Consider the following 27681-nt stretch of genomic DNA (forward strand, 5'->3'; position numbering starts at 1 on the left):
AATATAGATATAGAGAGATAGGCAGACAGACAGAGAGATGGATAGGCAGAGAGAAAAGGGAAAAGATTATAGTGTCACAGTGCCAAAAGGTAAATGACATACAGGAGTACCACACACTAACCACCGTCACGTCCCGGATCACCTCCTTTTACACATTCACCAGCCACGGGATTCGAAACACACACACACACACACACACACACACACACACACACACACACACACACACACACACACACACAGCGAGAAAATGGAAAAGTGTGGCACGGGTACAGTGAATTACGTGAGGATTGGGGCGATTACTTTGTCGATTGGATGGATACAAGGATAAGCACAATTAGGTTCTTGTGACTCGCTCTTAGCTGAATAAAATCGTCCGGTGTTATTGGGAAGGAATGCTATAGTTGTCCAATGTCCGCTGCCCTACGTTTCTACGATTTGTGTGTGTGTGTGTGTGTGTGTGTGTGTGTGTGTGTGTGTGTGTGTGTGTGCGCAGGGGTAACACACAGCCTTCATTAAATCCGTCAGTGCTGAAGTGCCATCCTAATAAAATCTTAAGTAGACAGCAAGAATTAAAAAAAGAAAAAGAAAATGACGCAACTTGGCTAAAGGAGTCAAGAATTAAAATGGAGAACAAGTAGTATGAAATATAAAAAGTCACTGAGGCTAAAGATATACCGTCGACTTATTACAGGTAAGAATGAGTTATAGGAGAGAGTGAGTATTAAGTCTACTGAGCAAGAAGGGATGAGATAAAAATAATGAACTATAATATCTGGGAGAGAATTTAAGGCCACTGATGCCAGGATGCATTTATTTTATTTTATTATTAACATTGAGGATTTTACTCAGCTTAAGATGGACTATATGAACTGAAAGGGTTAGACACAAACTTAATATATCCCGTTCATGCGAGAGGCCTTTTTCATGCTAAATAAGCCACCTGAGAATAAAGGAAAACAGACTAAAAGGGCCATCGTCTGGTTTCAAAGCGTTAAACACCCTTACTGTTTTTATTAATTTTGATAGCAACGCGGAGGACGGAAGTTTGGGAAGGAAAAAATAAAAAGATTTGAGCTGAGACGGGATGGAGTACCAGTGTTGTTTTCATTTCATATCAGTGGCAAAGAATCGATGCAAGAGGATAAGGTGGTGAGGGATGAAGGCATGAGGGTGAAGTGGAATATTAGCTTTGTGAGTTCCAGTGTGTGGGATGTACAGGGTGGTCCGTATATTGCGCCCTCTTAGCACTCACTATGTTGTGTGTTGCGGGGACGGCTGAGTCTCCTGACGTGAAGGGGGAGATATTTTCGCTGCTTCGTGAAATTAGTAATTAATCATGCAAAGGACATTAAAGAGGTGAAACTACAAAACACGAAAGAAGACATGAAAATTAAATGATGAAAGGTAGACTATGAAACACCCATGCAAGACACAGGAAAGAGATGTACAACATGGCTTTGCTTATGAGGAAGGAAGGGAGATCTTGGGCGAGGCGGAAGGAGCGACTGAAGGAGAGTTAGAAAATAGTGCTGGGGAGATAATTTTGCTGTAAGTTTTCTTTATAACCTCGTCAGCTCTTGGCCTCTTCTATCACGCCAGAAGACTTTTCTCATTTTAAGTCTCTCTTGTTGCTCTTAGGTTCACCTGGACGTAAACCCATTGAACTGCAGGCTGAAGTTGCCTTCTCCTGCACCCCACCATTCTCTTTTCGGGAAACAGGGAGGGAGGTTGAGGTTGTTTATATAATCGGGCGTTTCTGCCGCCCAGTCATATGAGTGCCACCACGTGAATGCGACCTTCTCTTCTCCAGCGCCATCCAGTTTCACAAATCAACATGCAGATCCGGTCCACATCACCTCACATTCCAGGGATTGCACGCTAATGGTAGCTATGGTGGTAAGTTTGGCATTTACGAGCTCCAAATATTTACACTTCTTTGCACCATATATATATATATATATATATATATATATATATATATATATATATATATATATATACTGTATATGTGTGTGTGTGTGTGTGTGTGTGTGTGTGTGTGTGTGTGTGTGTGTGTGTGTGTATGTATTAGGGTGCTTGTAAAACTGGAATATTGAAAATATGAGTATCGAACGCTGCATATGATGAGGTTCCTGGGGAAAGTAAATCACGTGGATTTTTTTTTTTTTTTTTTCAAATCGCCAAACATTTAGAGGCTGCACGAAGACCGTAAAGTTTTCCCTTTTTGCTCACATCAGCTTCACACGTAGCAGTTGTGAGTGTTGTCAATTTAAGTGAAAATACTAGTCATATTACAATCTTATACAATATGCTTACATTTACAAAATACATTCTACCACAAAACTGTAAACTTTTCATATAATCAGATGTCACCATCATTCAAAAAGACAGAGTACTTACAAGCATGGCAGTTTAGAGCGCTTTTTCTAATTGTTCCTTATCGTTGTTACTAGGTTACTGTTACCTGTTGTTTGTATTGCGGTATTAATGAGTTAACAAATTCCACTGACCGATGTTTTTCCTGTTCTCAGGTATTGAATACTAACAAGATCAATGCAATCAATACGGCTTGTAGGGTCATCCAGTGCCACTCTACCAGGACAGAAAGTACCTTCGAGGGGTGATGTTCTGAAGTATTTTTTCCATTTGCACAAGGATGAGAAGTAATCCCTGGTTGACAGTGCGTATGCGACATTTGAAGCCACCACTGAAATTTGGGTGAGGGAAGGCCTACCGTCGAAACATCTTCACGACGTCAAAAAGCACGTCAAGAAACTGCACGACGAATGGCAGTGTTTAAAAAAGAGCATTTCGCGGAAAACGCAGACGAATATCGAAAACCAGGCAGAGTTCAAGTCTAGCCTGAACAAGCCTTTCGACATCGCTCATCATGATGTTTTAACTACGGTAAGAGTTCAGGACAAGGACTTCCTGCGCGCTAAGAGGAAGGAGGGCCGAAGAGGCAGAACTGGCAATGTCGACAAGACGACAGCCAAGAAAGTCAAAAGAGCCCGCGAAAGAGTGCACAAGAATTAAAGCAGAAGGTGAAGCATGCATGTGAGAGTTTCTTGAAATTGTAGTTACGGTATTCTCCAGGAAGGAATACCTCATGGCCGCCGAAATCCAGTGTTCACGGCACCAGGTGCTCTGCATCGAGCACGCTGGAAGGCACGTGTAATCTACTCTTTCAAAATCTGGATATTCAGATTCCGGTTCAGGCTGTACAGTACATGAGCAAATGTCCTTCAACTTCTTGCGAACAAAGCAAGTTTGATCGCCTGATTTCTGGCTTGCGGGACTTCTGCCAATTCGTCGCCCAATATTACGTCCTTCCGTGGTTTTCAACTAAAGAAGCAGCAAGTGCTCCACAATGCTATCTTTCCCTCTTCAAGAGCTTCAAGAAACCAACATCGCTGGGCACAAGAGTTTTAGTAGGTATCTCTGGTACCTCAGTGAAGTGAAAGTGGGCCTGTCACTATACTTGATCCCGCAGTTAACGACGATGTAAAACGAAAAATGGTGGAGAATATAAACTGTGTTGAAGGATCAATAGATCCCCCTCGACGAGTTTCGGTACCAAATCCACAAGGGAAGTCACTGGCAGACTTCAGATCTTCCAGTACTTACTGTACAAGTTATTCACTTTCCTTGACTTTCTCGTTGACTTCCTGCAAGAGGATCCATTAAACTGAGACAACACATGTTTTGTTCAACAAAGGTCAGGGTGGAATCAATGAACGTAGCGAACGAAGTTGCCGAGAAAGGCATAGCATTAATTCAAACCTTCACGAAGGTTGGCAGAACTCGGAACGAAGAGCAGATCCAGTTCATGCTTCAAATTGTCGACGAACATCGAAAAGGTATTCCGACAGCCTCCAAAGCCAGTTTAAAGTCAAAATGAACGGCGGTGTACTGTATCGTGTTGCTATTTCGTTGTTTATCTAAAACTACTAGTCACGTCAATATATTGTTATTTTTGCGTTGCAGACTACTATTATATTATTTTCACTAATTTGTGAAATCTTTTATTGCAGTTGCGCAACTTCTAAATGTAACTCGATCTGAATGAAATTTGGTTTGTTTACTGTTCTCATGGATCCTCACATAATAAGGGGTTCCACAAATTGAATTTTTATGTTGACAATTCACCCCCCTAATATATATATAAATCTATCTATCTATCTATATATATATATATATATATATATATATATATATATATATATATATATATATATATAAATCTATCTATCTATCTATCTATATATATATATATATATATATATATATATATATATATATATATATATATATACGGTATATTCTAATGAGCTCAACTGCAGGTAAACGCTTAACAACCTTCCTAGTAACTATAGCAAGTAACAGGAATAAGAATGTGTCTCTCTTGGTCGGTAACGCTGGTAAATTATTCCCGTTAATGCCAGATGATCATATACTCAACAAAGGGTGAGTCAAAGTGGTAAATGTCAAGTGTGGTCGTAAGCCTGGCCATCTCTGGCTTGATCTGTGCCGCAACCACCAAGATGACATTTACTCTTTTTCTCCATTACGATCAAGTTTGGAATGTCAGTCGAGCCTTCCTGGGAAATGATCGGTTCACAGCGATGACTATATTTTTTGGTATTTACTCTTCCTACCGCCAAACGCTTTAACCCAGCTCACAGCAGACGTCTCAGGCTGCTATGGTTTAATTTCAGCTCACTGAAGTCGTTAAGATCTACATGGAATAAATATTTGAAGAAGACACGACCACATGATGTGCTTAAGTTGTAGCGTACTGCAAGTGAGAGTGAAGATCAGCGGAATAAGGATCTCCGTCACATTGGTTCCGTGCCGTATTGAAAACTCTGGAGTGATCAACCCCTCCTGCCCGATGACGTATTGTTTACTTTAACCTTGCTTTCTCCAGACGATTTCATTCTGCTTGGTAAAGACTTCATGTACTGAAGGTGTTAATGAAGGCTAACTCTAACCTCTCCTTTTCGAAAAGTCTCTACACGGTTAAATCAAAGCCTCTAAATGCAGCAAGAAGTAAAATATATATAAAAATATCGGTAGGTCATATGAGCGAGGGGGTTAATAAAAGCTGCGTCTAAACTCCACAGTTCCAACAGCGTCATCCAAACTAGGCAAAATCGTCTGGCGGTGGCGAGAATAAAACGAGAAAGACGTCAACTGCGACAGAGTTATTCCCTTCAGTTATAGTACACGATGGACCACATATAGCGCTCCTCTTTCACTCCGACAGGCTTACTCAGCGTTATTTGTCTATCCTGTAACATCTGTCCATTTTGCAGTCCCACAGTTACACCCACACCAGCAGACTGAGCCGTCCTCGCAACACACAAGGTACAGCTAGGTATCTTCTGGATTGCTATTTACGGGTCCATCCTCTCCCCTGACGATATCATCGAGTTTAGGATTGACTTTTCGAACTGGGGTGGGATTGAAATATAATAAATTACCTTTAAGAGAGAGAGAGAGAGAGAGAGAGAGAGAGTCACTACAGCCTCTTCTCCCCAGTTAAATCATCAGTGGGAGAGCAAAGTTTTAATTACGTAAGGTTTTGTGGGTTGGTGTTTACGAGAGGAAGGCACGCACTCCACGCACCCACTTTGCCACGCACTCTGTCATAATATACTCACCCTGCCATATCCATAATCCACTTTCACATACTCTACCCTCACGTATCCTACTACACTTCATATACCCTACCATACGACCCCTACCACACGTCATATACCTTACCATTCACCGTTACGCACCCTACTACCTCTAACACACTTCATATACCCAACCATACAAGCTCACGCACCCTACCACACTTCATATACCCAGCCACACAACCTCACGCACCCTACCACACTTCATATACTCTGCCATACAACCTCACGCACCCTAACATACCCCTACCACACTTCATATACCTTACCATACAAACTCACGCACCCTACCATACTCCTGACATACTTCATATACCCTACCATTCACCCTCACGCACCCTACCATACCCCAAACACACTTCATATACCCTACCATTCACCCTCACGCACCCTGTTGGATTTTCAGAGACATTATTTGCATTTACATTCACTTTCATCACTTTTCCTCTTTGTAATTGTCTGTTTCTTGTAACGCATTCTCTCTCTCGCTGTCTCTCTCTCTCTCTCTCTCTCTCTCTCTCTCTCAGTCTGCCTGTCTTTCTTCAGTACTTAGCTTGTAACCATTCCTTTTTATGACATATACTGCAATCTATGTTAATATAATGACACTAGAAAGGAAATTTTAGAGATATAGTGGGCAAACTAAATCGCTAAGGAAGAGGTGTTAGACGGCCTCCTAAGCTCAGAAGATTGAGGGTAATAATCTATCTACCTATCTATCTACATATCCATCAATCTACATATTTTCTAACTATCTACCTATCTATTCATTTTCTATCAATCTATCTTTCAATCCATTTTCTGTCTATCTAGCTATCTATCTGTCAATCCATCTATTTATTTTCTATCAGTCTATCTATCTATCAATCTATCTACTCATCCGGCGGTCTACTTTTGCTGTATTATCTACCAATCGCGAAGAGTTTGTACAAATGCAAAAGAGCTGTGAAACCTGCAGCCAAAGCGATCCAGTGCATGACAGAGAATTAGATTAAAATTGATGTCCTCTGAATAGCTGAACTGTCCCTTGTATGTCGAGAGAGAGAGAGAGAGAGAGAGAGAGAGAGAGAGAGAGAGAAAAAAAAAAAAGTCGATTAAGTCTATGGACCTAGTTTGCCAGATTTAACCAAAGGTAGTATATATCCAGTGACTTTTAGTTTTCTTTACGCCTCTTCCACACCGATTTATTCTGTACATTACACTCAGTACCATCCTTTATTTACTTTGACGACTATACATCTGCCTATTTATGTATTTTCTTACCTGACTGTCCTCCTCTTTGTTTGGTTACATTTCGTTCTCTCTCTCTCTCTCTCTCTCTCTCTCTCTCTCTCTCTCGCTTTTCCACTTCCTTCATTGATATCTTTTTACTCCCGTGTCTTTTTATTTATCTGACTTTTGAACTTCTTTCATCCCTTTATCCTTCCATCTTCCCCTTCTCTGTCTGTCTGTCTGTCTGTCTGTCTGTCTCTGTCTCTGTCTCTCTCTCTCTCATTACCAGTCAGCAATGTACCAAGTTTCCGACAGTCACTGGGTAATTAAGTTCCCAGTTTCTTTACCTCTTGTCTCTCGCAAAGCCTGGTCTGAGTTAAATTAGGACCCCTCTCCCCCCCTCTCTCTAGACGTTTGCTCAGAGTGACATCCAGAGGGCTCTCGCTCCAGAAGTGGGAGCTCTGTCTCTCTTGTAGCTTTCACTTCTAGAGAGAGTAAACAGGCACCCCTCCCCCCAACCTTCTTGGGAAATGGTGGTCGGTGAGAATCTCCGTTTCTACTCTACCAAATGACTTCTCACTCCTTTAGCTTCTCGACCACTGACTCATCCTTTCTACCACAGGGGTCTGTCTGTTGCAGCTATGGGGCCAAGGATGCTGGTGCTGTGATCTTCCCTCCTCTTAGCATAAGATATTAGTTGCCTATTCCTACACAAGAGTGGTTTATTGCCTCGACAGGAAGTGGGGTACACTGGTGATAGTAGCAATTGGCCAGGCCTCGAAATGGTCGCAGAGGACGTGCTGGACGTTCCGGATCGCGGTGCTGAAAGTCTTTTTCCACTCATTCTTTGACAGCCCTGCCCTGGGTGGGTGTGCCGGCCTAGTTCTGTTGGTCAAAACATTGAGGTCAGAGCGCCTCCGGCCAGGTTGGTACACTTGACTGCTGGTTGGAGAAGACCTCACTCGTAAATAATCATAATCTGGCAATTTCTGTCTCTGTAGGAGCTTGCTTTTTGTACAGGACGTTCCTACCATCACAGGATCTGCTTTCATGCTTAAATCTTGTACACTGCGAGAATATGTTGATGACCAAATGTTTACTTTACAGAGCTCACTTTTTACCTATTCAGTATGGCTTAGATAGTACTCTGTGAAAAATGGAGTGACTGGACCTAATGCAGAATGTTTACATGTCCAGAGTAGTAGATCTTCAGGTGGATTGACTACTTATGTGGTGCAATCACGAGGGCCTTATAGGGAGCCCTACTTTTTCCGAACTCTTCGGACTCCAAAAAGGGCATTTACAAGAAGTTACCTATCTCAAAGAACAGATTAAACTCCTTCGTGAAGTGATAGACTCTCTGAAGGTCTGCTCTTCCAGTCACATTTATCGCGCTGAAGCAGCGCCATCGGAGGCCAAGAAAGTAGGGGTTAGGTCCCTTGGAGACAAGGAAAACAAAAGGATCACGAAGAGGAACACGGAGAAAACGGAACAACATAAGTGAACATAAGTGGACATTAAGGTTACACAAAGTCAGCAGCCAATCATGGTGAATTTAGCACAATGTTACGAAGATTGCATGGCGGAAGGCTGCACACACACACACACACACACACACACACACACACACACACACACACACACACACACACACACACACCGCTATGCCCATCTTTGTTCAAAGAAGGATGAGGTCATTTTGGTGGGTGACTCCAAGTTATTCCAGCAATCCAGAATGAATAGGTCGATTTGTACAGGAGGATGAAACCACTTGCAGTAAGGACTGAATATAACGACGATCTCTGGAAAGCAGTCTTATGCAGGTATAATCACAAGGAGGAAGAGTAATGCGTCACCTTGTGGAAAGTCACTACACTGAGTGAGTGGATGGTGGGCGTTAAGCAAGTGGTATCGTGAAAGTGTGAGAGGGTGAGATAATGGAAGGGAGAGAAAGAACTTCGGTGAGAAGTTCAAAGGTAACATCAAGGACAGAGAGAGAGAGAGAGAGAGAGAGAGAGAGAGAGAGAGAGAGAGAGAGAGAGAGAGAAGGGTTTAACCCTTTCGGCCAGAGGACGTAATTCTTAATTTTCTGCTGCAACTACACACACACACACACACACACACACACACACACACACACACACACACACACACACACACCGCTCGCTGGCTCAGTGGTTGCGTTCTCGCTTGCCATCTGGTAGACAGGAGTTCGCGCCTCGCTCAGGTTGCGAAAAGTTTCACTGACGAAGTGGGTGGTTACTGTCCCCCTAGAGCAAGGGGACGCGCGTGTGTGTGTGTGTGTGTGTGTGTGTGTGTGTGTGTGTGTGTGTGTGTGTGTGTGTGTGTGTGTGTGTGTGTGTGTGTGTGAAGGTCACAGCCTTGCCCTTAGATCGGACTATATGAGCTCTCAGCTCCCTTCCGGGAGGGTAAAAGCTGATGATAACGACCATCACGACCATCAAGTGATCCTGACCGACCCGGTGAATTACACACACACACACACACACACACACACACACACACACACACACACACACACACAAATCTTCATTTACCAGTTCAATTTTTTTCCCTATGTTGGCTATAATCGCCTAAAGGGCTGAATATGGATTTCTGTGCTGAAGAAAATTAAAAAAGAAAAAAAAAACATTATGACGGAGAGAGTGAAACCCAAAATTCCCCTTCCCTACGCTGGACATGTACAGTCGCCACACTTTCCACCTAGCCGCGAGAGGTGGGTAACGGGTGCTGGCAACAGTGTATCTATTTGTTCGTGAGTACATGCTCGAAGAAAGTTCGGATCATCAAGTCTCTTCGTCCGTCATGAACCTCCGTCAGAATCAGAGTTCATCCCAAAGATGGCTGGGTAAAGAGTTGGGTGGGGAGAAAAATGTCTCGGCTCAGCCAGTTGCGTGAAACTTGTCGCAAGGAAAATTGTTGCGTGCCACAGGTCGCGCTGACCAAGGCCAAATAAATATGACTATATTAATTTTATAATAAGGTAATATATATCCCATTGGAGCCCAGTGTCCAGAGTACTGGACAGAACCGGGATTTTTCAAGTCTTTATAAAGTAGGGAACCCCCGGGTAAGGACCGATGAGCTTCGCGACTGTGAGCCGACAGGCGGAGGGCGGTACGTTTGGTGCCCTCCCAGTGCAGTGCCTCGCCCAGCACCCCTGGGATCCAATGGGATATAATATTATGATATAAATATATACTATTTTATATAATACAATAATATATATTACACTACTTAACATTTTATTTTCTATGTTGCTCTTACACTGATACCATAACATGTTAATGCACTATATACTGGAATCGCTGCAAGCCTTTCTCTGTCTGACTCTCTCCTTATATCAGTAATTCCATTTCATAGGGTTATCACTTGATACCATTATCAGTATAGGTTGAAGAGGAATGCATTTACCTAACATCTACGTCCAGTTACAAGTAAGATTACCTGCCATGTTCACATCATGAATGACACTGACCGATAAACCTTTAGGATGATGTGCAGACACTTAACCGTTGCTTATTTCCCCGTTGGAGGTACTTCAGGCAGATGTTTTTATGTGTTCTGTGGTGCACCACGAAGAGGTAGGAGGTTAAAATACTGTCGCCTCAACAGGCAAAGAGTTTATGCATACCGTTGTCGAATGTGGCTATTATATCAGCTATGATAGTGACTTACCGTATCATATTTCATATGACTATAGTCATTACGGCACACCTTTATAGTCCGTTCATGTAACGAATGACTGAAATGCACATTACAAGGAAAATTGATTGTGAGCGGTGCCGCTTATGTGCGAGGTCACACATTAACACGCTCATCGATCATTCACCGAACAACATCATCTCACATTATAGCAACATGAAGACACCACCTCTCCATGACAGTATGCAAAAGCTTCCAGTCATTTTAAGCACAATTGCTATTGATTCATGAATTGTTGGGACATTTATATCACCACTGCCTGTGATATTACTTATGTGATTAGTATATGCAACATAACTAATATGAAATTATCATTACAGGCTGGAACACTGTTTTTATTTTGTATTTTTTATCCCACGACCCGAGGCCTGGAATGCGAGGATATGTGATGGTTGCTGACTGGCTGCTGCTAAGACCTAGGTCATTAGATAAGGGCTTGGTGTTTAATAGGAGAAACCCATCTCTTCTGACGGGGGTGGAACCACGTCACATTGATCGACCGGCAGAAGCGTTAACTACTACGTCACCCAAGGTACAGTTTCACATATTTAATATATATAAACCATTAGTTTATATTAATATCCGCCTACTGAGTAATCCTGTAACGATTAATGACCTAACTTATCTAATCATGTCTCGGATCAAGGATGGTATTTCAATAGGTTTAATCGAGACCGGCTCAGGACTTGTGAAATGCAAAACGAACAGTCAGACACCGGTATCTATTTTTCTACTGTAAGGGCCGGTCACACGACTGTTCTTCCCCTCCAGTACTCAGCAGACAATTTTTAGCCATGGGTTTATTATGTAATAATGAAAAAGAATGTTTATAAATATGTAATATATGTAAAGATGCAGTCTTTTAGATTATTTTACTTATTGTTTTCAATGCTGGCATTATCTAATACTTTCAAGAAGTTCCTTTGAAATTCTATCGGCTAAAAATTGTCGACTGAATATTGGGATGAACTCTGACTAAGGTTCACTACGGAAGACGAGAGCTGATGATCCGAACTCCCATCGAGCATGTACACACAGAAGAACAGATACACTGTTGCCAGCACGAGTTACCCACCTCTCGCGGCAAGGTGGCCCAGGTGGAAAGTTTGGCTACTGTACGTTGCTGTTGTTATTCTTGTTGAGTAATCCCGGTCTATTTGGCCAAGCAGACTCATCAACCGCAGGCAAGGATCCGACGCCGGCAGGGCCGTCCCGTGCAGTGAACCGATGTTGCTTTATGGGTGACAGCTCCTTGCCACAGCGAGGCGCAAGGCGCGAGGAAGAGTGAGAAGGTTTGGTTTCGCCTGGACGCTGCATTTGCGTGTCTCCACCCAGTTAACACGGGCACCATAGTAAGCTCCACAATACCCCGTTATCTGGTTATACAGTTACCACCCAGCGTTGTATATGGTTTCCTGGATTAAGGGAACCTGAAGTGGAAAGAAGAGTAACAAAAAAAATGACAGGAAGAAAAGGAGATAGAGGAAGAAAAGGAGGTCAGACATAGGAAGAGAATGATAAAGGTGACGGGAGAGACAGGCATCTATACTAGTGGGTGGATGATGGCTGCCACCAGAACAAGACATTTGGCAGGAGGGAGTGTCTGTGGTGAAGCAAGGAAAGCGCAAGTCGAAATGTTATACTGGTTTGTGTCTGTCTGCCTGTCTCTCTGGGTGTCTGTCTGTCTCTCCGGCTGTGTGTCTGTCTGTCCGTCTCTCTGTCTGTCAATAAACTCTTCCTGACTGACTGAACAGCCGTAAATGAACTTAACTCGGAAATAAAGTTGCCTAGTTTGACTGTCACCAAAGAATTAGATGTCACCATTGCTCCCTCGTTTCCTGTCTATTTATCTATCAGTTAATCTATCTATGTATCTATGCATCTGTATAGCCACCTATCGATCTATCTATCTATCTGCTACTTAAATATTTACTCTCTCTCTCTCTCTGACTTTGGTCCAAACCTAATGTAGTGAGACGAAGAGACAGGAAATGAGTTTCAGAGATCGCACGTACTGACTGCACGTGCGCGCGCGCACACACACACACACACACACACACACACACACACACACACACACACACACACACTTCCTCTGACAACACACCAGGGTCGTCCAGAGAGAGAAGACTAATGATATCAGTATGAACACTCAAGTTTCTGTGCTCATTAACAGGTAAGAAAAAAAGGTGTGTGTGTGTGTGTGTGTGTGTGTGTGTGTGTGTGTGTGTGTGTGTGTGTGTGTGTGTGTGTGTGTGTGTGTGTGTGTGTGTGTGTGTGTGTGTGTGTGTGTGTGTGTGGCGTTCCTCATAATAAAGTTGAATAAACGAACAAAGATGTGTAGTGTGAGGAAACAAAATAACAGGCAGAGAAAATGAAAATGAAAAATTAGGACCGGGAGTATAAAAAAAAAAAAAAAAAAAAAAAAATCGTCGATAGGTCATTTGCTGGAGACGACATTTTTCTACTCTCTCTCTCTCTCTCTCTCTCTCCCTCTCTCTCTCTCTCTCTCTCTCTCTCTCGCTCTCTCTCTCTCTCTCTCATTTCATTATAGAAATTGCCTTACTTCTTCCCTCTCTCTCTTTTCCTGCTTTCTCTCTTCCTCTCTTTCTTTTCCTTCCATATCCTTCCTTCTTTCTTTCCTCACTTTTTCCTAATATTACCCTTCGTCCTCTCTCTCTCTCTCTCTCTCTCTCTCTCTCTCCCTCTCTCTCCCTCTCTCTCTCTCTCTCTCACATTTCCCTCTTCACTCTCACTTTCTTTAGTTTCTCTCTCGTTTCACTCTGTCTCTGTCTGTCTGTTTCATCACATTTCCCCTCCATTTTAGCCTCTATTTTTTTCCTCTCTCTCCTCAACCCACCTCTCTCTCTCTCCTTCCTTCTTTCTCTCCCTCCCTCCTTCTTTCCCTCCCTCCCTCCTTCTTTCTCCCTCCCTCCCTCTATCTCTTCCTCTTTTTTTTTTTCCCTCCATCTCCATTCTCCACTGTCTTAGTGTCCACCCTTTTCAGGAAGTCTCGTTCTCCGTCGCATCAGATCAAGCCCCTTTCTGTATGCATACTCTCTCTCTCTCTCTCTCCCTCTCTCTCTCCCTCTCCCTCTCTCTCTCTCTTTACATATTCACATCCCAACACCTCCACACCCACATCATCATACAAAGCTGTTTTCTGCAATGTTCATAAATGAGTCCTTTTGAGACATGTGATGGAGTGTGTGTGTGTGTGTGTGTGTGTGTGTGTGTGTGTGTGTGTGTGTGTGTGTGTGTGTGTGTGTGTGTGTGTGACTGGGCAAGTGTTGAAAGTGTATGTGGGTGGGCGGGTGTGGGTTCAGGTGTGGGTGAAGTGTGGTTGGGTGTTGGTGGGTGGGCGTGCGGGTGGGTGAGTGTGGTCGTGGATGTGGGTGTGGGTTTGGATGTTTGTTTGGGTGTGGGTGTGGATGTGGGTGTGGGTAAAGATGTGGATATGGATGTGGGTGTGGGTGTGGGTGTAGTTATGGGTGTGGATGAAGTTAGAGAAAAAAAAAGCTAAAATATAAACAGCACCATCAGAGAGAGAGAGAGAGAGAGAGAGAGAGAATCAAACAAAACGTGGATGCGAGAGACAAAACCAGAGAAGAGGAGACAAAGGCAGAGGAGTGAGAGAATTAGTAAGCAAGGAAGACAACGAAGAGAGAAGACTGGGGAAGAAAGGTGTGAGTGAGTGAGTGAGTGAGTGAGTGAGTGGGTGCGTGAGTGAGTGGGTGAGTGAGTGAGTGAGTGAGTGAGTGAGTGAGTGAGTGAGTGGGTGCGTGAGTGAGTGGGTGAGTGAGTGAGGAAAACTGAAGGCGGGCTTGGGCTAGGAAAGAAGTGCGTGAATGAGTGACAGACTAAGCGACATGCGAAGGGTAGATGAAAAGTGAGTGAGTGAGTGAGTGAGTGAGTGAGTGAGAGAATATGAGAGAAGACACAGAGGATTTTGGAAACACGAGACGCAGAACAACAAACCAATGTAGCAACAAATGAGGAGGGTAAAGACAAAAATATATATATAAAACGAAACGATGAGAAAATCAGTTAAAATGAATTATAAGCGTCAATGGGAAGCTAATAATGAAAACAGAAGATGTATGGACGAAGGAAAAATGATATCAACGTCTGTCTGTCTCTCCCTCCCTCCCTCTCTCTCTCTCTCTCCCCATAACACCGGCAGAACTTACGCATCAACGCTCGCACCACCCAGCTAACAAGGAGAGAGAGAGAGAGAGAGAGAGAGTAATGGCAGAACAGAAAAACAGCGATTCATCAGGTGCAACAAACATTCTAACAAAGATTACAATATCAACAAACCAATCTAACAAGCAGCCTAACACTCAAAATTTTATAGTTCCTTCCTTTTGATTCTTGCAATTTCTAAACGATTTTATCTGCCCTACGATGAATTTTTCGAATGAAGGGATTTTACATGAATTTTGTCAACCTCTTCAGTACTAAGGCGCCTTTCTAGACTGGTTAAAATTATCTAGAAGGTGGAAGAATATATTATGTAGGACGTACTAATGTTGAAGGAGTAATTATGTCTATCAATCGTGAGACGCTGTAAACCCGAAGGGTGTGCCCACAAACGTACTGCCTCCATGTCATTCTCTCCTTCACCATTTGGCTCCTCTCTCTCTCTCTCTCTCTCTCACACACACACACACACACACACACACACACACACACACACACACGCACCTCACTAATATACTCATCCCTGGATCTCATTTGCAGCCTCCCCTTCCCCCCTCCGCCTTCACCAACTCACATACACTCTCCTAGTCAATCTCTTATTCTCCATTGATAACAAACACCTCTAAAAAAAAAAATCCCGCTACAATGACCTGATGATTATAAATACGAGCGTTTTTCCCAGACACAGAGGGATCTATTACGCTGGCATCGCAGACTACATAATATCCACTGGTGGGACGTTTCATGCAGTTTTAAAATACATATAAATAGCAAGTAAAACATAGGCACTACACACACTACACTACATGAACTTTACCCAAACTGGTCCCTTTTGCACCTTGTTTCACGATGCTAAGTGATCAAAAAAAGGAAAAAGAAAAAAGACTACTGTTTTAAATTCTTCCCACAGTGCTTCTTTGCGACTAACATCATATTGTAGTGCTAATCTACTGTTACCGTTCTGCATACAAGATGGAGAGATGGCAGTCTTAGGACAGGTTAGAGAAAGCTGGTATAGTATCAGAGATTGGCCCATATATCACAACTCTTCGTTCATGTTTCAAAAGGGTAAATGCTATATACGGAAAGATACACTCTCTCAGAGGTGTGTTTGCCTTTATAATCAGGCTACTCCTAGGCGATTACCGTATATCCAACTTTGGGTCACCTTTCAATGAAGTGGTTAATTAAAGGAATCTTATATATCAAACCCTTCCAAGTGGAAAGGACCCTCTTCCCAGGAATAAAAGAAAAATGCTGCTGCTGAGTTGCAACGGTTAGTGGCATGCTTTATTTATAAAGGCATACCTAAACTATTGCCTAATAAAAATTATTTTATAACTGAGTAATGTCATATCATATGCCATTTCACTACATAATTATGGAAGGTGAAGCTCAGGTGGTTAGATAACTAATCTCTTGTCTAAAGGGAGGTGAATTCTATCGTTGGCTGGGGCCGGGAATAGTGTCATGTATTTCGTTGCAACAGCCTTTACCGACCATCTACAAGACCCATCGATACGTCATAAAAACACCCCGTTAATACCATCACAACATGAATTACTGAGACAGACCCAACATATATTCATTATGGACCGTGGGTTTTAGCACTGAAATGATACCACTGAAGCTAATGGCACGTGGGAGAACTGCTGGGTTTTAGAGATCGAGCCATGAAGTTTACAGTATGGCATAATTTGGGTATATAAAGAAAAAAAAAAAAAACGAGTATATTACACTTAACTCCTGTATATTACTACATCCTCGGTCTGAAAGTTACTAAAATGATAACACTATCTACCTGTATATCTGCTTATCATAATTTATATATTTTTCCCATCAGGAGCACAGGGGCCCATGAAAGCTACTCAGTCCTGATATTTAAGGTGAAGCTGATCGACCTCGCACTCTTGGGTGACATGACGTGAATAGTTAAACCCAACCATCTCTCGGATGTAAACACATACATCTGTCCGACTGGAGATACTAATAATCCACCAGATCACCGAATGTAGTAAATGGTTTGTTGGGTTACAGGCCTGTCATTCCCTGAAGAGCCACCAGAAGAATGCACTACATCAAGTGAGAGGATGGTGGGCGTCCCCACCTCCCATTACGTATTTAAAACATGCCACTCATACTTATGGGCTATATATAAAACTTAGTCAGGTCAGATCCTGCAGTGACTCCAAACTTTGGCAACCTGAACCCCTTGCTCTTGCTGGAAGATAACTGTGATTCCGTCTGTCTTAAAGAAGACAGACCACTCCCATCCTATGACTCCTTCATAATCCAGTTGCCAGAAGGGCTTGTCGGGCCGAACTGTGTTTTGCGGAAACGATGAAGTTTTATTGCTGTTTCTGGTTCTATGGAATATCCTGATCTGGCATTTGCAGGGTGCAACTCTTGCATCATTGAGGAACATTATTTACGGCCCCCAAAGAAAATGGTTGCCTGTTGATAGAAAACCATTCATAACTTCTTTATCAGTGGTGCCAGAAAGACTATCTTGGCGTCTATTTAAATGTTTTGAGGTATCGAGTACATTATCAGACGCTGATGTGGAAATCGGTATTGTCAACCACGAGATGCTAACCTATCACAATATGGATGGACTAGTAACGAAGCCACCAGGCTTTTCCCAGTAATGTTACCTGACGATGTTTCCCCTGTTCCCATCGGCGTAATGAAAATTATCAAATTCGGATGTGTTTCAACACGACAATGTTCATCTGGAGAGTGTAGTTGTCCAGTTGTCCCATTCCATGTTTTGTGGTTGTCACGCATGAGTGGAATGTGATAATTACCTCACCACAACTGCTTTGCAACAGATGCATGGCGAGGACATCTCAGTAAAAGATAGTCAGTAATCTAATAAAATATTTAGAAATGTGTGTTGCTAAATTAATGGTGCAGATTAAAATGGTCTGCATCTTTACTGACTCTGTAGGTGTTGGCTGTTAACCTACGAGTTGCCCTGAACAGGTAAAATGATTTATGGAAGCATACTCTGTTTTGCTTGCTGGTTGTTTCCAAACTGAGAAAAAATAACGTTTGTCGAGTTATAATCTAATTTCACTGGGATGTTTTAAATTAATTTATGAATCACTGTTCCAGGAAATGAAATGATTTGACTGCTTTCAGCATAACCAGGAAATGTGTGGTGTTATTATGAATAAATACTTATCTGACTTTAATGTGGCTCACAAATATCATATGTTACATCATCATTTCACAGAAGCATGGACTGAATAACAAATTCAGATTAACTGACCCCTAAAACACATAGATCAACAAGAAGATCGACTTTCTATTTCCAGTATTGAGAAGTTACGAATTATCGTTCGGCAGGCGGACATTTTGTTTTTGTGTCATAGAAAAAATAGCCCATTGATGACAGAGTAACCTGGCTAATTCCGGATCAAGGTATGCTATAATACCAGAAACATCAATAAAACTTGATTCATAATATAAAACACATTTATAAAATTTTCCACTGGACAATCAGACAGAAAACGTAATTTTAACTTCATTCTTCCCAACTCCAGACGAAACTGAACCAAACAAAATTTAACAAGGCCAATCCTAATGCTTTAATCTAACCCAGCCCTAACAAAGCTATCCAGGGCTACAAAAAATCATCAGGCTATAACAAAGCTGCATTACAACGAAGGGCTATAAGGCAGTGCTATAACAGAGTCCTATAACATACTTGAACGAGGGTAATGTCGGCTGTTTATTAGGCTGTAGCTGTAAACATCACTGACGACTTGCATATTATGTTTATGGGATCTCTCTCTCTCTCTCTCTCTCGTCAACCATTAACACAGACTCTTACCTATACTTCCTAATCCTTTTCCTCTCCTCTTTATCCATCAGTTCTCCCCCCCCCATCTCTCTCTCTCTCTCTCTCTCTCTCTCCAATAATCACTTTCTCATTGTTCTTCCTTTTTGAACGCACCCCCCCCTCTCTCTCTCTCTCTCTCTCTCTCTCTCTCTCTCTCTCTCCCTCTCTGTTGCCTTGTTGCTCAAGCGCGCGCGCACACACACACACACACACACACACACACACACACACACACACACACACACACACACACACACACACACACACACACACACACACCACTAAAGCAACACAAAGCACATTTACACACTGAATACTTACTAACCACGAATCAAAACAGCTGCTGTCGTCATTACCACAGCGTTACCTACTGCACGTCCCCCACACAGCACTTCACAGCATCAGTAACACAGCATCAGAACTCACCTCATAACACTGCACACTCACAGCACAAAGCAATTCATTATGCCACACATCACGGCGTTCATTTATTAACACACACACACACACACACACACACACACACACACACACACACACACACACACACACACACACACACACACACACACACACACACACACACACACACACACACACACACACACACACACACACACACACACACACACACACACACACACAAAACCCATAACAAATACACCACAGAAAAAACACCATACATTACAGCACAGCAGAGCACACCACACCACACGACAACACCACACCACAACACAACACAGCACTCTTCACTAACACGTATTTACCACTTAATCAGCTCACAATACCCCAAATCACACAACCAACTCACATTTGCTACTCTGACAAGGGAAAATATTTGGAGCATTTGCAAAACACCGCATCGCAAAATACCACCAGATTTAATATACCACACTACTCTACACAAAATGACCACAAATTCTTCACACCACAATAACAACACATTACACCACATCTCACCACGTCACACCACACCATACCACACCACAATACCGTATCACAATAATATCTTACTCTAAAGTACATTAAATAAAAGTCAGCAATTCCTTCACCACACCAAACAACACCACACAATGCAACACCAATCCACACAACACCACACCACACCACACCATACCACAAATCAACACCGTAACACAATAGTCCTACACCAAAGTACACAACATAAAGCCATCAATCACCACATCACACCACACCACACGACAACATAATACCACAACAATCTTACACCAAAGTGCACAAAAAAAGTCAGCAATCACCACACCACATCAATCCTACAGCACCGTGCACGAGCCGCATCACCATACACTACACCACACAACACGCTACCACACAACAGCACAGAACACACACTCAATCGGCATAAAAGCTCACCACAGCACACCACAACATCACAACACATACCCCTCTGACAGCATTAAAGTCGCGAGTATTTTACAAAACTGCACCACACAATACCACATCACACCACGCCACACCACATCGCACAACCACACCACATCATATTACAAAATACCACCAGAGTCTCCACACAACAACACATTCCACCACACCACAAAATTCCACCAGATTCACATAACACAATACACAACATCACATCGCACCACAACACAAATTACGATCAGATTCAACACACCACATAACACCGCAGCACATCACATGAGCACACATCACAACACATATTTACCACTAAAATACCAAACCTCATCATCTAATACCATACTGCAACACACTACAATACATCACAGCATCACAAACTATTGTCGCATTCACCACACCGTACCACAGTACACTACCACACCGCAACACAACATTTGCCACATTGACTACCTCAAATCAAACCACACCACACCACACCACACCACAACATTTACCATTAAGACAACTGAGAAAGGGCGATGAAGAAAAGAGATGTGTGTGTGTGTGTGTGTGTGTGTGTGTGTGTGTGTGTGTGTGTGTGTGTGTGTGTGTGTGTGTGTGTGTGTGAGAGAGAGAGAGAGAGAGAGAATCATGGAGACTGAGTTAAAAATGCCCCACTATCATCCTCTTATGCACATTACTCAACATTTATGGACAAACAACCCAGCTAGTTTCACCTGATTCCCAGCCTGAGAGTTATTCATTGAGATAATTTTTCCACATACATAATTCATGCCAATTAATTATTCTTACAACCTAATCAAGCCAGTTTTTCTTGTTTCTGGCCATTACCTCAAAGGCTTTGGAAATCACAGAGGAAAAATGCTGGTGAGATCTTTATGCTTCTGAATAAAACATGGCGAATTTTTCCCTTGCTGAATTTTAATGACTGAGACGATTATAGAGTGTACACACGTTGTCTGTACATAAACAAGTGTACACAGACTATTACACATACAGAAGGACACACATACTGATGTAGGTACAGGCAAGGCTGCTTTAAATGTCATGTCTTATATTTGCCACTTTTCTCTGCAGGCAAATATTCCTAACCTGAGAGAGGCTTCATTTATTTCTCATTTCATAGGTGATTCTGACATGATACGTCAAGGACGAAAGTGACGGAGATGATCCAAATGCAAAGCAGACGTTGTGGTACAGTAGGCCGACTTTTGTCACTAACTCTACAGTCGGCATCAAAAACCCCGTCGGCGGCCCTGGTTATAGATCCATGAACTCTGAAAACCATTCTTGTGACTCGACTGCAAACGACACTGACGACAATGATCTCCGGCCAAAAATGTTATCAGTGTCGCCCGCTTCTCATTACCCACACTTATTTTCGACAAAGAGTGAAAAGCTGGAGATGGCGATAGAACTTTTAATGCCGACTTTACTACTTAACTCTAATATCTCCGAATAACTGTTTCCCAGAATGTTTTACCGCATTAATAACTCTGTGCCTAACTCCCTACTCGCTACTTAAATTGTTCTTGCCCAGGTACGCAGTGGAGATACCAAGAAGAATGTATTGTAACGGTAGGCTTGCACACACCTAACCTGACCGAACAGCTGTACTTTATGCGTTCATAGTCGTACGGGCTGTGAAGGGTAACTGGCACGTAGCATCGAGGAATACCTCTTCTGTCATCGGAATTATGGTCCATCCCACCCACTGCCCCAACGTGGTAAGGGTGTGGATGGCTTTTGGAAAGGTAGGGGGAGAAGTGTATGTGGAGAGTGTGTAGCTGGAGTGAGTGTGGAAAGGTAGGGTGAGAAGTGTATGTGGAAAGTGTGTAGCTGGGGTGAGTGTGGAAAGGTAGGGTGAGAAGTGTACGTGGAGAGTGTGTTGCTGGAGTGAATGTTTTCCGGTAGGGTTAGAAATGTATGTGGAAAATGTGTTGCTGGAGTGAATGTGTTTGTGAGTGAGTCTACCAGATATATTGCTCTTTTAATACCTTTTTACCTCTGCATGCGTTCGAAGTTGTGGTAGGTGGGGGCGTCCATCATCCACTCATTCCACGTAGTGCTGCCTCCCTCCACCCCGTCTTTGTCTCTCTCTCACTCTCTCTCTCTCTCTCTCTCTCTCTCTCTCTCTCCCTCTCTCCAGGTGACTCTACACTGAGCCGCAAGCCAAATGGTTTTCTGTATCCCAGGAAACCATTTACTCCGCTGGGTAGTAATCATATAACCAAATGACGCCTGGTGGTTTAGTGGATTATGGCGCTCTAACCGGGGGAGCCAGCATGGGTTCCATCTGAGAGGTAGTTAGGGTTTATTCCTCGCGATGCCACTCAGGGATTCGGGAGGCTGGTCATCGTTACCATAAATGTTGGGACTAAGTAGCCTAACCCAAAATGGAAATCATGATGATGATGATGATGATGATGATAATGATGATGATGATGATGATGATGGTGATGATGATGTGTTAAAAGACCAATTTCTTTAAGCGATTCTCAGTACTCGCTCTTTATTTCTTCGTAATGACACCCTTGTGGTAAGAGTGCGTAGGTGTGGGTAGAGAGTATTACGTGTGGTATTAATCCACGTGGTGTTGTGGAGATAGTGTGTCTCAAGGGTGAAGGAGATGTGAGGTGCTGGGGTGAGAGAGAGAGAGAGAGAGAGAGAGAGAGAGAGAGAGAGAGAGAGAGAGACAGGTTGAGTAATATATAGCTTCTTGAAAATCTCTCTCTCTCTCTCTCTCTCTCTCTCTCTCTCTCTCTTGTAATCAATCCTATCTGTTGTAAGGTCTTTGCCATTCTAATCCTTTCTTTGTCGTTATGTCGCTACGAGGGGGAATTTCCTTCCACCCCTTCTTGACGTCTTCGTGCTTTAAGGGCATCCACAGACTTTCTAATCACAGGCAAAATGCTGAAAATGGAGTATGTTCAGAGCATGTATTCAGTGTGCTAATTACATGCAGTACACAAAATGCTGACGAGATATCCAGGGAGAAGTCACACATCTGGTGGTATCAGTAGCAATGGTCTTGTCTCTAGGCTCACTTGATGGCATTGGTCTGCGAAAATGAAACTCTGTGCTGAACATCTATGTACCGTAATGCGTCCGCCCATAGGCACTAAATGATTGGTCTGTCCGTGCGTGCATGAGTGCGTGCGTGGGTCCATGCGTCCGTAACAGTCTTGTGGGCGCGATATCTTCTGAACCCATCAAAGGATTTCCACCAAACTTCTGTCAGTGATGCACTTTGAGGAGATGATGAACTGATGAGGTCAGCTAGGTCAAGGGGTCAAAGGTCGAGGTCATATGGAATCGACTTTTTAAATCTTTAGTCTCATTTCAATTCACAATGAACCCTGTCATGGTGGTTGTATGGGAAGTTCGTGTGCAAGGCTTGGCGGAGGCATACCGAGCGATGTTTTACGTCGACAGCTCGGGGCCCGAGTTTTCAGCGTTTCATTAAAACATGTAACACCATCACTGCTGACAGTACATTGCTGCCTGATATCTGAATATCCTATTAGGCTTTGCGTATTACTCATGATGGTGGACAGACTGAATACTCTAACAATCTTCTCACCTTCCTTATCAGACTCCTGGTCATCTTCCTTTCTGGACTTAGGCGAAAGCTTTGCCACTGCACTTGACATCGCAAGGGCTTTCGATCGAGTCCGGCATAAAAGTTTAATTTTCAAATTACCCCCTTACGGTTTTTATCCTTCTATCTGCCCTAGTCTCTAGCTTTCTTTCTGGTCGTTCTATAGCTGCTGTTGTAGAGGGCCACCGTTCTTCTACTAGGGCTATCAACAGTGGTGTTCCTCAGGACTCTGTCCTCTTCCATCCATTCATCAATGACCTTCTAAGCTGTACACCTAACCCTAATCACTCATACGCTCATGACTCCACTCTTCATCTTTCCATTCGCTTCCCACAGCCTCCGTCTCAGATGTTACTTCAACAGACAAGGGATGAGGCTATGGCACACTTAATGTCTGACTTGGCTCACATCTTGTGTCTTGAAGTTTTCAGTGCATCAGAGACTCAATTCTTACATTTTTCGACCCGTCAAAATCTACGGCATGCATATCCTCTAATTTTTGAGAATACCCTACTCAATCTTGCATCATCTCTGAACATACATGAGGTTTCATTCTCTCGGATTTATCTTGGAAAGATTATATCACCTCTCTTGTAAAATCTGCTTCCAAGGGATTAGGAGTGCTACGCCGACTCCATGCCTTCTTTACCCCTGCAGTTGTTGACTTTATACACGAGTTTTATTCGCCCCTGTGTAGAGTACAACTCTCATGTGTGGGGAGGCTCCTCACATACAGCTCTTCTCAACAACGTGGAGTCAATGGCTTTTCGTCTCATTAACTCTCCTCCCCTTACTGGCTCCTTTCAACCTCTGTCTCTTCGCCGTACTCTTGCATCTTTATCTCTTTTCCATCGCTACTTTAATGGTCACTGCTCCTCTGAACTTCTGCTTCCACTCCTGCACCAGTACGACAGGCGCGTAGTGCCCATCTAGCAACAAACTCTCATCCCTTTTCTGTCCAACTCTCTAATGCAGTGATTAACCGTTACTCGCAGTCCTTCATGTAGGCAACAGGTCAACTCTGGACCTGTCATTCTCTGTCTGTATTTCCTACTACCTACGACCTCCAGTCTTTTAAATACAGTGTGTCTAGGCATCTCGAAAGGAACGGATCTTGAATTTGGCTCTCTGTTATCTTTTCATTTCGTCTTAGAGGGAAGAATTTGTGGGCTTCTAGCACGTGGTTCCTTCTTCCTTACACATAAAAAAATGTCATTTTCAGAATTTTTCTCTATGATTTGGAACTTTTCACGCACCATGTATATTGGGATAACCAGGTGATTATATTTAGTTCCGAAAAAGCGCAGCAGGGAACTGTAAACAAAAAGAGATTATCTCAATAAACCTGCGGCGAAACTATTGCAGCCAGTTTTAAAAAGCTTCTCTCTTTGAAACTCACAGTATATGTGAAACTGTTTTATTAAAATGCCTCTTGTTGGCCAAAACTGAAAACTGCTAAATATCAACTGATGTATCAGCTGATGCAACAGCCGCCATGTTAAATCAACTAAAAAACTGAAGCTTAGCAACTTAGTTTTTCGTAAGAAAGTCGCTAAAAGGCCTCCTTACAGCCGAAAATGAATATCGCGCAACAGTCATTTGATGCGTCAGCTGACTCAACTGCTGACATGTTAAATCAACTCAAAAAATCATGCTGAGCAACTTTGTATTTCATAAGAAAATTGCTCAGAGATGTCTATCTATCTATCTATCTATTGCCAGACGCCTCAATCCCGTTTGGGGTGGCCACAAACAAATCGCCTCCAAGTCGCCCTGTCCCCCGCCATTTCACTCCCCTGCTCCCAACTCACACCCCCCTCTCTCATATACCTCTCCACCCCATCCCTCCATCTCATGTCAAAGAGCAGATATTCGAACTTTCCTTGAAAAAAAGAAAGAAAGAAAAAAAAAAAAAGATCCCCCAACTGTACCACTTTTGAAATGTCGGCTTCGCCGCAGGTAAGAATAAAGTCCTTTAATTTTTCGAGCATTGTTAGAAAAACATTTCTACATTTTCATTAAATATAAACAGCGCATTCAAAGCAATACACGACGTTACCAGGAAAATGCTATTTTTTTTTTTTAATAAATACTGAAATCAAAACGCATCCCACAACTAACAAGCATCATGCTCAGCAATAACCGCATACTACATTTTAATATTTCCGTAACATACAAACACGAAGTCAAAAATAGATTATTTAATTATTTTTTCGCTTGAGCACAATTCACTATAACTGTCATCAATATCAATCACATCCTATATTAAAATTTCCACATCTGAACTCAAAGTGATTATCTTAACAAAAACAAAATCATATTTTCTTCTCCACACCACCACCATCACCACCACCACCACCGTAATAAAAAACATTCAATTAAATTTCCTGTAACAACAAAATTCATTTCTGTCTCAATCACCACCACCACCGCCTCCATCTTCCACATTTAAAACAATATACTAGGCCATTCAAAAAGTCTATGAACATTTTCGCATCAGCACAAGTCACATCATCATCACCATCATCATCATCACCATAATCATCATCATCACCATCCTCTGAATATCTATAAACACCTCTGTCGCTAAAACCACCACTACCTCCACCATTATCATCCACATTACCTTCAACCCGCTAACAAAGTAGTGGCCATAAAGAGACAGATTACAATGAAAACAGTTATATGATGTCCACAAATTACAATCGCTTAGCCTGGATCCACGACAATATATCTGGATGCAACAGAGAAGGTTTACATACAAGGTGACCCAGAATATGTGTGGGAAACTTAAGGCGGCTATTCTTTTGTTAATACTGAGTGTAAAATATAAGGGTCCAATTACTGAGCATTAAGGAGAAGATATTTTTCACCCATCAGGCCATCAATAACTATAGCTGCCTGATATTTGAGAATTGGAGGCACGTTGATAGAGTATTTCCTTCTCATAATTAACCCCTAAATATCCTAAAAATCCTCACACATAATCTGAATGCACAACTGAAGGTATTTATAAGTACCTGATTACGGTTTTAAGGAATTTAAGGTATTTCATATCTCCTGCGATCCATCAACTCGAAAAATTATCCTGACTGCACCTCATCACTAGCACTCCTTACGATATTTATGTTACAGGTTACCGTGTGCATCTTGTTTTTTGTGGTTTTAGTGAACGGGCGGCAAAAAAATCGTAACAGTGTCGACATGAAAGAATTAGGCTGTTTTCTGACAAGCACTCCCCCTCCCTCTCTCTCTCTCTTTTTCTCTATTTCAGCGTGTGTGTGTGTGTGTGTGTGTGTGTGTGTTATTACCATACACAGTACGATGTCTTTACCGTAGTTCCCGATGTACATTTTTTTTTTAAAGCATTTAGCATGAATTGATAATATTGTTAAACAGAAGGATTTCAGGTCTTTTGGCATCATTGTTCCTCATCTCTTATCGGTATCGCTGACTTGGACCAGTTTCTTATTGTTATAGTGCATAGTTTGTTGTCGATTCTGTTTTCACGTTGGCCACTAATTGCTATGTTGTTGGGAGGGATGAGGTATACTGTTCCCAAATGTTGATAGTTTGTTCTGTATTACTTTTATTTATCATGGTTCTTGTGCTTCGTGTTGATTTTTTTCTGGCTTAGTGAAGAAAATGGAATGCTATCAAGAGAGAGTGGTGTTACAAGATACCACAACCACAACTACTACTACTACTACTACCACCATCGCACCAACCACATCATTCACCATTCCGCAGTTATCGTACCAGTATCTCACTACCATTACCGCCACCATTACCGCCACCTTATATTCAACACAAATGGCTTACGTCAGTATTAATACCCATCCCATTCACAAATGCCTTCCATACATCTCTCCCCCTCTACCACCATCCCTTCATTCCCGCCTTCCATACGTCTCTCCCTCTGCCCCCATATTCTCCACACTCCTTTCATCTCTCTCTCTCTCTCTCTCTCTCTCTCTCTCTCTCTCTCTCTCTCTCTCTCTCTCTCTCTCGAAAAAAGTCACTCA

General features: G+C 42.5%; 1 protein-coding gene across 1 annotated transcript in view; it reads right to left on the reverse strand.

Annotated features, from left to right (window-relative positions):
• Window positions 1-27681, reverse strand: part of LOC145391047 (uncharacterized) — a 92224-nt gene that overhangs the window by 60543 nt on the left and 4000 nt on the right. The gene's annotated exons all lie outside the window — the stretch shown is intronic.

The sequence above is a fragment of the Coenobita brevimanus genome, chromosome 16, assembly GCF_032717465.1.
Source record: "Coenobita brevimanus isolate Jiangsu-jjx chromosome 16, ASM3271746v2, whole genome shotgun sequence".
NCBI classification, from domain to species: domain Eukaryota; kingdom Metazoa; phylum Arthropoda; class Malacostraca; order Decapoda; family Coenobitidae; genus Coenobita; species Coenobita brevimanus.